The sequence below is a fragment of the Lygodium microphyllum genome, chromosome 22 (assembly GCF_053477565.2).
Source record: "Lygodium microphyllum isolate KBCC chromosome 22, Lygodium_microphyllum_v1.1.10, whole genome shotgun sequence".
Taxonomy (NCBI): Eukaryota; Viridiplantae; Streptophyta; class Polypodiopsida; order Schizaeales; family Lygodiaceae; genus Lygodium; species Lygodium microphyllum.
The window spans coordinates 5712071-5720542 of NC_141156.1; positions in this window are offsets into that span (position 1 = coordinate 5712071).

Consider the following 8472-nt stretch of genomic DNA (forward strand, 5'->3'; position numbering starts at 1 on the left):
TGGTGCAATATACAAAAATGATTCTATTTCTCCTCCATTGCAGCATCCATCATTTTTTCTACCCTATTTACAACCACCACATCTTCGGTTTGTCTATCATCATCGTTTACTGACCCTAGCATACTGTTGTTTGAATCCATCGTTGGTAGCTGCTATGAAATATGCACTAATGCCTCAGACACCAATGAACCTTCAGCCATGCTATCATCTGACCGAAGAGCTCATTATCGCACAAAGCCTTTCAAGTTTTCATGAAGTGCTCCAAAAAGAACATCCATCATGTATGGGCAAGTCCTACAATCTCCACTTCATTTAGAAGATGCACAAGGAGGTGCGTTTATATCATGAGTACATGCTGGTGGATAGGTTTTTCTCAAAGAGACAAACCATCTCCACTACTCCCCGCCTTGCAAATTCAATAAGAGATGTCTTGATCTCCTTCTTTGAGATCCATTGCACTAAATTTGACAAGATGTAAATCGCCTTGCGTATGTGTGGAGTAAGGCATCCTACGATTGTGATCCGTAGTACAAACTGCTACAAATGAAAAAGCATTATGAACAATGACTAGACTCTAAATAGAAAAATACACAGGTCACTTATAATCCATTCGGAGTACAAACCTAATATATCTTATGCCGATCATGGATTGTAACCCTGATAGTTGATTGTCTTTAGAAAAAGTAGATTTGAGAGAACTCATTATACCCATCGAAGTGCAGATAGACTTGATAATTTACTTCACAATAATGGGCTCTTCTTTAGTGGACAAAACCCAAAGTGCCTCCATCTTGCCTACCTCCTTTTAATCCATTCGTGGCCCTGCACTGTCTTTCCTATGATGTGGTCCCATTATAAGTTGCCCACATTCTCGAAAATATGCATGGGATCCAACAAGTGTTTTATTTGTAAGTGGGTCCAATACAACTCATAGAAAATTGAGAACCCTCACATTCTGTTTGGATGCGACTCCGTGTGGACCATTTTCAACTTGTACCAGCTTTGCGCGTTCATTCGTGTTGGAGGTCATCCAAGAAAGCCTTACCTCAGTTCATGACTCTTCGTAAGAAAGAGGCGTATCCTTGATATACCATCTTCTTCATGGTTCGTGACATTCGAGAGTCTAACTATGGCCCACACAATGGACATGCATGATAACTTGAGATAACCACACTTGTCCCAACATCTTTATTTAGTGAATACAAACTCGAATGAGCTATGATAGATATGATCAACAAGAATGGAAGCCTACTTATGTGAGTAGTCTCCAAATCTTGGAAAGTCATGCATGGTCCACATGAGAATGGCTCGTATATTGGTAGACCCTCGACCATCGTGCTTGGTCGTATCTTCCACGAGGAGCCCCTCCTCCCACAAAATCTTAAGCTTATCGACTAATGGATGGAGATAGACATGCATATTCTTGACTTTGTAGTGGCAAGAAAAGAGCAAGCTAAGGATTAGATGTCCTTTCTTTCTAGAAAGCCATGGTAGGATGTTGTAGTTAACAAGGACTACAAGCCACATACTACAAGAAGTAGAGCAGACACCGAATGTATTTACACCATCCATAGCAAGACCGAGCCGAAGATTCCTTAGCTCTTGTGCAAATCTTGGAAAGGTAGAATCAATGTGGCTCCATGTGCATGAATCTACTGATATTCATTTGACTCCATCTGTGGATCAATTTTACGCATGCCACATTGTCATGCTCGCCATGCCCAATGTATGAAACATGTGACGTATACGGAGGATAACTAGAAAGTGTCTAAGAACCTTTTGAGGGATTTTTTACCCTTGCAAGTCATGTTGATACTTGTGAGCACCACACTTTGGACATGTCTCCATAGTCTTGTACTCTCCTTAAAATAGCACGCAATCATTGATATATGCATGGATGCTGTCGTAGTCCATGCCAAGCTTTTGTAAAACATGTAACGCATCATCACAAGACTTGGACATGGTATTTTCGAGTGGTAATATATGATACTTTAGCAACCTGAAAAGAAATCATAAAACACCTTGAAAAAGCATAATTGTTTTTTATAGTGGTGCCGAAAAGAAATCAACGAAGCATTGTCGTGAGCTAAGCTTCCACCGCTACAAATCTGAGGGTGGAGTTTGCTGCCAAGAAATTGATCACATTAGTTAGCATCATTAGGAGTTTATTTTCTGTTGTGTGTATCTTTTGTGTTTGGATTTGCATGATGCACGAGCACTTGTAGTTAGGCTAGGCATAATTTCTTCAATGCATTCATAATTTTTTGTAAACATCACTCAATTGATTGCATAGCATGGATTCTTATTTGAAAACTACATGAGTGATTGGGCATGAAGTTCTTTTTCCAAAGCATGTTCTTGATAGGGTACAATGCATGGAAAAATAGGTTTATATGAAGGTTTTCGTTTTGAAGACTCAAGGACTTGAGGAAAAGATTGTAGTGTTGATCCTTTGCTTTGGACTTTCCAGATGAGGCTTGCTCTTTATGTTATACCTTGCATGAACTTGAAGCTGTTTCCACAACGACAAGCGGCGGTCTACTAGATATTGCAACGGGAACTAAGTACCTCCTTGAATTTTTTGACTTCAGAGGTCGCCTTTTTTGTGATGAACCAAGCCTAGGAAAACCCATGATAGTCATTTGTCTCATCTTGAAGAGACAATGAACACTTGTTGGTGCAAGCACAAATTGGGTGACATGAAAAAGGATGTGCAACAGGGAATCAATGGTAATGATGCAGATCTTGAGCAAAGAATCTTGGAGTTTGGACCCAACAAATATGATGAGAAGCCTTCTCAAGGGTTTTGGATGTTTGTGTTTAAAGCATTCCAAGATGTAACTCTTATTTGTTTGGTGATATGCATTGTAATATCCTTGGCTATTGGTATTCTTGTTGAGGGTATTAACCAAGTTTCAAGACCTAGAGAAAGATGGCCGAGCAAAGCCTATTGATGTGCTAACGAAGAATCTTAATCTCTCACATGATTTTGATTTGGAAATAAATGAGCCTTACAAGATCTGCAAGGGTTTGTTGACTGTAAAGGAAATGGAAGAGCTAAGACTTGACATGAAAATACATTTAGACTTGGATCGTAGCACCCCAACACATATTGAATACTAGGAGGCAGTACTGAAGCAATTGCATATCTTCAAAGTTAAGGCTCATCTAAAAGAAATACATGGTCTTCTTCATCACAATGTCCCAGCACTCCTAGATGATAAATATGGCAGCGTCTTCAAGGGATCATCCTGAAAATCGGCGGCACAAGGATGATGTGATTCTTGATGTCAAAAGCTCGACGAATTCACTGATGAAAAGCGGTAGCATGGTTAATGAAAGATTTTTTTTAAAAGCTTTTTCACGATAAATTGAGGCGGTGCTGATTATAAAAAGAGCGAGCTTTGAGGACGCAGCAGAAGAAGGATCGACCTATAGACAAAGACGGGTGACGAAACCGAAGAGAGAGACAGCGCAGAAGGTGATGACGGAGCAGAAGACGAAGAAGAAGAACGATGAAGCCGAACACAGAAGGTGATGGCTAAAGACGTTGTTGCAACGACAAAGGGCGAGCTCTTAAGACGAAGCAGAAGGCATCAATAAACACGACAAAGAGGAACGAAAGACGAAGACGAAGTGGTGACGAACGAAAAAGAGGACGAAGATGAAGGTGAAAAAATTGCAGTGATGATGAAAGCTGAGAGACGGGTGACGACGAAGCAGAGAGCAACAACAATGACGACAATTTTGTTCGGCAAGTTGGCTTTATCAGACCCCTGCATGGTCCTCGAGATCCAACGCAGAGTCCAAGGCACTCCCCATGTGCATTAACTCTAGGTTATACAAGGGGACATACTGAAGACGAAGCTGCCCTATTTTGATGTATATCATCTTTGATCACTTTCAAATTTCTTTCGCACAGGCCAAATTTCGGTTTTCAAAGATAGTTTGCAATGCGCCTTGTGGCAAAAGCTGGGAATCCGCTTTATTGCATGCGGTCTGGTAACACTCAACCTATTGCCATCCACCATGGATGAAAATCAATTGCCGTGCAATAAAAGGCTGTTGGACAAGGTAATTTATGTTCTCGTCACCTGTACAAGTATCGGTGTAGGCTCTAATGAAGGTATAGTAACACTTATTTGAAATACAAATTGCAGATAATGTACCATCCCATCACAACAACTGTTCTGGTCTTGTCCAATACATTAATGCTTCACTTTCCATCCTCAAAGCATCCAAAAAAGCCAAGGCTCTCCAACCGACTTCACACCCTTCTCTATAGGGATGGTGTTCTTGAGTATTCTCATGACAACCGTATGTGCAGCCCTTAATAAGACTCACTATATTCTGCTTCTCTGGCCATGCAAATCCGTAGTTCCTTGGACAGCCCTGATTTCAGCATACACTAAAGTTTGAGATCAAGGCATTGATGCTTGAGATTATCATTTGGGCTAAGACGTTGCAATCATTCTATTACAGAAAATGACAGTATTTAGTCATGTGAGCTTATCTATTATTTCTTTTGTGAGATCATTTATTGAAACCACCTTGTTTTGGTTCTTGATCCATAGAGCACCAAAGAAGATTTGCATGAATTTGTTCATGTATATGAAGGTCCAAGCTTTATGATTGGAGGAGTATGTCTTTTCGAAAACTTGTGCCTTGAAGGGAACATAAATCTATGTTGGCTTCATCTTCCTATTGAAACAAAAGTTACCCTTAGCTCATGAACTTACTTTGAGAATTCTTCTTGCATCTAAACTTCTTTTGTGAATATTTCTTGGGTTAAGTACTCTTAATCATCTTTTCTCTCATCTCAAAGCGTCCCTATAGTGAGCAACTTTTGCAAACCCCCGCACGATAAGTGCGACAGTGAACGTAGAAGGTACCTGAGCAACCTGGTCACACTTACATTGCTCCACCTGTATTTTGCTTGCACACTTAGGACTACAAGCAGCATCTTTAGGCAAGATACTCAGCACCCATCATATAATGGTATGAATACTTCCTCTCTGAGTGGATTAGATGTCTTGGTACCCATGGGCATCAATGTTCCAATCATTGACTCCAACTCAAGCTCCAAGATTGTAGGAAAGTATGAAAGGCTACATATCTCCTCTAGTATTGATGGTATAGATTGGGTTGTGCCTTCCAAGTGGTGGATCGGCTCACGCACTCCATCCATCGCATGCCCATGAACTCTTCTAATCGGCCACAATATGTGCATTCCTCCTTGGGATGAGATGTCAGCTCCCTATATAAATTTTACGGCCACATCTACTATTTTTGTATATGATATTCAATTAGGTTGCAAATATAAGGTATGATTGATACACACTTTTCTTACCGTTTGCTCAAAGTCAAAGATCGCTTGATCAATGATCTCCAATTCAAACTCACTAAAGCATCGTACATGTTCTGTAGACAAGTGACGCTTTCATCTAATTGCCAGCTTGCATTGAGAGCAAGGACACGGGACACACTAATTAAGATATGCCTCGTGATCTTGAACATCACGACCGTCATCGTTTTCCATTTTGTCTACGTTATGAAAAACAATTAGTTTTTATTATCATTCTCTTTTTCTTTCTTAATTTGTTTGAGAAAGGACTTCTTCTCTTGTAATTCAACAAAATTAATGTAAACTAAAGTCTTGGTTTTCTCCCTCTTTCTTTATACCTTTCTTTGTGTTCTTCGTTTTATGTTCTCTCCCCCATCTCTTTATTTCTCTCTCTCTCTTTCTTTGTTGCCCTTCTCTTTGTTTCTCTCCACCCCCTCATGTTGTCTCACTCATTCTCCTCTCTTCCCCCCCTCTTTCTCTCTCTTTTTCCATTTCTCTGTTTTCTCTTCACCCTCTCTCATTTCCTCTCTTTCTCCTTCAATGCACCTCATTCTCAAGAAGAAGAAAAAAAAAAGAAACAACAAGAACAAACCAAGAAGAGGATGGATTATTTGTCTCGTCTTCACGACAAACCCTCTCTTTGTTTCTCTCCACCCCCTCGTGTTTTCTCACTCATTCCCCTGTCTCTCTCTCCCTCTCTCTTTCTTTGTTATCTTTCATGTTTAATCACTCACACTCTCTCTCTCTTCCTTTTTCTTTCTTCTTCTCCCTCTCTCATTTCCTCTCTTTCTCCCTCAATGCACATCATTCTCAAGAAAAAAGAAGAAAGAACAAGAACAAACCAAGAGGAGGATGGATTATTTGTCTCATCTTCATGACAAACCCTCTCTTTGTTTTTCTCCACCCCCTCATGTTTTCTCATTCATTCTCCTATCTCTGTCCCTCTCTCTCTCGCTCTCTTTCACTCTTTCGTTATTATGTTTCATGTTTATTTTCTCTGTCTCTCATTCTCTCTTCCTTTTCCTTTCTTCTTCTCCCTCTCTCATTTCTTCTCTTTCTCCCTCAATGCACCTCATTCTCAAAAAAAAAAAAACAAAATAAATGAAGAAAGAACAAGAACAAACTAAGAGGGGGCAATGTGCTCACTGCAAAGGTCCGAAGATAGATTCTTCATCTCCTCTTCGCGATGGCCCCTCTTCTTCCTTCGTGCACTTCTTCCTCTTCGTCATGAACAACAATGGCGGCGGCATTCGGCGGTGAGAAGCTCTCCTTCTCTCTCTTTCTCTATTTCTCTCCCTCTCCCTCCCAAAGGCACGATCTCTTTCCCTCTCTCTTTCACTATCTCTCAAACTCTTTGTGGAAAAATGCCACGCTCAGGTTTCTCCTGCTTTCTTTTTCTCTGAGTACCATCGCGTCGCAACTGCATGTCACTATGCCCCTATATCCTAATAGTGACATAGATTAGATATTAGGTAGAGTTTGATGCAAGGAAATATCTACAAACTTATTAAGTTCTTTGATTGAAATCCATTGAACTAAAAGGTTGGAAATGCCTTGTAGTCTAGAGGAACTTGCTTTCAAACATAAGAAAGCTCCTGCATAAGATGAGATATCCAAATAATTTCTAGTAGAATGTTGAGATGATACAAGTTTGGGTTTTTCTTGACAATGTTATGATATATATGCTCAAACAATGCTTAATTATCTTCTCACATAGCTTGTTGCATAGCTCAGGATTGTTTCTCTATTTTATGTCCACTTATCTCCTTTTACCTTATTATTTGTCATGGGAAGGATGCCAAGCTATATTTAATGGTGCAGCCATGATCATCTTGAATTTACCCTTGCAAGATGAACTTCGAAGAACCAATATAATGGGAATCCTAAAGCAATGACACACAGTTCAAGTCCATGGACTTACAAGCACCATTTTTGGGGACTTACAAGTTTCTTGGCCACATGTAGGTAAATAATTGTTGACCAACGTGCACGAGGAGGGCCAAGAGAAAAATGTATGAGAAGATAAGATGATGAACTTGGGAAAAAGTCAATATCATACTGCCACCTTATATTAACTTCACTTAGTTAATGGAGCACTCTTCTTCAGAAGATTACATGTCTTGAAGACTAATTGGTTTGGTGTTCCATCCGCATGAAAAGATGTTGAGGCTATAGGAATGTACATTCACCTACCTACTTAGCTAGACTATATGGGCACATGTTTTCTTGATGATACAAAAGAGCATACAAAGTTCTAAACATGTTCTTGGTTTCATTATTTGGTTGAGATTTAGGCTATGAACAAATTACCTATGGGTAAAATCAAGTGTTTGGAGATATATTTAGAAGTCAAGTAAGCCCATGGCAAATGTAGGACCCATAATGGTTTTCATACCATAGCTTATGACTTAGGGGCATAAACTAAAGGCTCACATTTGTTGTCACAAGAATTAATGTGTACTATTTTGCACCGTTGCACATGGCTTGATGTTGTCAATTCTATCCTATACTTTTTGCATTGACAATGACTTATAGGCATAAAGTCTTCCACATTCATCGTACATAATAATTTATAAGTAATAATGTTTCATATCATTTTGTATGGTCCAAGAAGTCATAGCATTTGTAATGATCCACTTTTCTTAGATCCCATTGAATTTTGGAATCTTGTAGCATTAGACCTAAAAATCCCCACTTGATAGCCCCTTCTCTTGCAATGAAAGTGATTCCTTCAACCTGTCTAATAAATATTGGTTATTCGTAATGAGTCATTCATATTCTTTAATTTTTTGTAGGCAATAGTGACAAAATTCTAAGCATTTGTCTACCCACACATAGGGTAAATTTTCGACTACCCCTTCGATGCAAAAATAATTGTGCATCATTGACATATCCATGGCGGCTTCAAATAAATAATGAATGATTTCTTTATCTTGGAATGTGTAAAAAAAGGGAGTCCATGCACCATCATCTGCCATAAAGGGACCCAACTATAATAAGTGCTTTTAGAATATAAATAAATTTCAAAGAAGCTACATATCTTTAAAATAATATTTGCTCAAAAATAAAAGATTTAGACAAAATCCAATTTAAGCAACAACTTGCAATTCACTCTAAGATACTAATTC